Source organism: Triticum dicoccoides, chromosome 2B (genome assembly GCF_002162155.2).
Source record: "Triticum dicoccoides isolate Atlit2015 ecotype Zavitan chromosome 2B, WEW_v2.0, whole genome shotgun sequence".
Lineage (NCBI taxonomy): Eukaryota > Viridiplantae > Streptophyta > Magnoliopsida > Poales > Poaceae > Triticum > Triticum dicoccoides.
The window spans coordinates 4,216,434-4,219,641 of record NC_041383.1 but is presented as its reverse complement, the minus strand read 5'-3'; the positions used below and the strand labels follow the sequence as shown (position 1 = coordinate 4,219,641).

At 43.5% G+C, this 3,208-nt stretch overlaps 1 pseudogene; it reads right to left on the bottom strand.

Annotated features, from left to right (window-relative positions):
• LOC119366705 overlaps positions 1–2,147 on the bottom strand; it is a 7,701-nt pseudogene extending 5,554 nt beyond the window's left edge.
• Between the last annotated feature and the right edge of the window lie 1,061 nt (positions 2,148–3,208).

The following is a 3,208-nucleotide window of genomic DNA, read 5'->3' as shown; positions in this document are numbered from 1 at the left end:
CAATTGCAAAAATGAGACATTCAAGTTTATGAGGAATATGATTTCTGAGTGGTTTGATCAGGATGTTTGTTTATTCTTATAGAAAACATCACCACTTTATAGTGGACATAGGCATCTCTATAGTGGCAAAAGGAATAACAAACTTAATAAAGCAACATAGGTTATCTTCATGAGCTTTCACAAAATTCATAGCAGCGCATGATTTCCTCGATTGCTAATGATGTGATAAAACTTACAAAAACCCATTTCATGCTAGGAAAATATTGTGGAAGGGCTTATTACTCATGGGTTGCATCAAAAGACAAGGGATTCTCAAAATTGATTTTGGCGAGACTAATGACAATGTAAAGTGAATGTTCATTCCACAACCAATGTTTATGGAATCTTTCCCTTTATGTGATGTCACTTGAAGGTAAAATGTGTGCAAGGTGGGTTCTTTGGTGTGAAAATCAATGATGATAAAGAACATTACTTCCAAGAATAAAAAGATCTCCATCAAGGGTTCTTTATTTTCACTAGTGCCGCTCAACATTATGGCGGATATGTTGGTTGCAATATTAAAAGAAAGAAGGATTAAGGTCAAAGCCATGGTGTTCCACCCAGGGGGGTCATGATAGAATATATGTACTCATTATGAGGTTCATACCCTTATATTGCTACACCATGATAATGGATAGACAAATAGCATGGCGTTCGTGTTATGAGTTTCTTTGAAAATACTTAACAGTAAAGATTATAATTTTCCACAAGGGTGAAATCTATAAAGCTAACGGATATAATGTGTGGACAACATCAATGTCTAGGTCTTTGGTTTGTCAAGTATGTTTTTTCCTTATATTATCTTGTATTTGGATCTGCTACACGTGTCTTCGCAATAGTGATTAGAAAGCAAAAGACCGGGTTGAATTCATTCAAACTATCATTCACGTGTTTATGAGGTCATTTGAATCTTATCGAATGTTACCACAGTTTCTGGGGGGTCATCAAAATTTCCGGTAACTGGTGGGTTACCAGAAATTCTGAGCAGAAAGAAATAATCTTGAAATGTATGACATAGATAATGTTAACTAAATGGTTAATGATTTAAGTTTGTCAGAACAAAAGTAATCAATATTCCTATCTCGTGTCATATGCAAAATTTGTGCCGTTGTTTGCATCAGCTACCAGTAAAAAAAAGTTTCTTTTGTTAAAAATACTCACAAATAAGAGTAAAAAAAAGTTTCTTTTGTTAAAAATACTCACAAATAAGACGGCGCATATGCTCTCTGTGGTTAGAGGGAATGCCAACGAATCATCGTTCTGTAGTCTGAGCAGCACGTCCAGCAGGTCCTCGTCGTGGGTGCTTGAGGCGCCATGACCAGTAGCTCGCGCGGCCTTGCGCTCCTCGATCACGTTGGCGATGATGCATTGCATGTGGCTGTAGCTCCTCTTCATGCACCGCGCCAGAAGCTGAGCCACCGTGCCAACCGTGACGACGGGAAGAGATCGACGAGGCAGAAGCCGCCTAGCAGGGTGAGCACCACATCTAGCTCGCGGATGTACTCGTCCTGCTGTGTGAACCTGCCGCCGAACACTGCCTGCGACACGACGTTGTTGAGCTCCATCATCTTCTCGCTGATGTTGATGCTGTCGCCGGACGCCGCAGCAGTGGCGATGTCGGCCAGGAGGTTGCCAACCTCCTCTGGCCGGATGCTCTCCATGCGCCTGACCTGCATGGAGCTGAGCAGCTCCACAATGCAGACCTTGCGCATCTGGCGCCAGTGGTCGCAGTAGGGGGCGAAGATGATGCACCTGCCGCCACAGCCGGCGATGTCCTGCGTCGGCGTGCCCGGCCTGGTTGCGAACGCGAGGTCGTTGGTCTTCATCACCTGCGCCACCGCCTCGGCGCTGGAGATCACCACGGCTTCGACCTCGCGTAGCTTGAGGTGCATCATTGGCCCGTATCGGCGACACAGCTGCGTGATTTTCCGGTGTGGGACGAGGCTAACGACGTGGTGGAGGCTGCCGATTATCGGGAGTGTCCATGGCCCTGGCGGCAGCTGGTGCTTCTGTGGCTTGTTCTTGCCGCCGGCGCCGGCGAGCTTGAGAAGCCAAAGGGCAAGCGGCGTGCCTAGTGCAATGAAACACAAGCTGAACCACCCCTCCATGGCAGGCAGCTTTGCAAGTGCAGTGGTAGTGATACTGATAACTTACATGTCTGGACTCTGCAGGTATATATAAATGTATAAAAGCATGCATGTTCTTTGCAGGCGACAGAGGAGCTTTCTCTCTCTGGCTGCTAAGTGAGTATACAGTATGAAAGTTTAGGCCGTTTTCTGTTGTCTGGCTACGAAGATTACAAATTGGTCTCAGCGATGGGGTTAGTACAAAAGGCATTACACGAATCAAACTCCACTTTCTACATTTCAAATCGATTTAGTTCTAATTTTATTTTCCCAGTAAAATTTCTCTATAGAAAAATATATTTAATGAGCTAATATGTAGGAGTACAACACAACCAAAATATGTTTAATGATGTATATAATGGAACTAATTTGGGATTGTAAATTTTGACTTATAACAAAGCTCTGTGACTTTAAATAATTTATGGCGAAGAAAGAGAGAGCGGCGTTTGGATCCTGGCCTTAGATGAGCCCGGGTGTGAACAGTAAATTGGTCAAAAATAGTAAAAAAATTCAAAAAAATCATTTTTTCGTGATGAAAGATGCTTCAGTGTGAGATGTCCGTGCCAAATTTGGTGAAGTTTGGACATTTTAGGATCTGTTTGCAAAAAACAATCAAGCATTTGAGGAAGTTTGATGTTCTGCACTGTTCGGAGGTCGTTTTGTGTTTTTTGACATGGCTCATCGAATGTCCAAACTTCACCAAATTTAGCACGGGCATCATGAACTCAAGCATCTTGCACAAAAAAAAACAGAAGCTATGTGGTGAAGCTTCTGACTATTGGTCTGGTTTGGTTTGTGACTGCATCTTCCTTCAAAAAGCATAGAAGTTGTTTTTTCCGCCGGACGTATCTTTTAATACTAAAACATACATGCTCTTTTTCTGGCGGCTATGTGGCGAAGCTTCCGGCAGAGAAGGTTTCTCTATTCTGGCTGCTAGCTGCGTATGAAAGTTTGGGCCGCTTTCTCTTCTCTGGCTGCTAACTGAGTATGAAAGTTTGGGCTGCTAAGATTGCAAATTGGTCTCCCTAGGTTAGGCTGGTCAC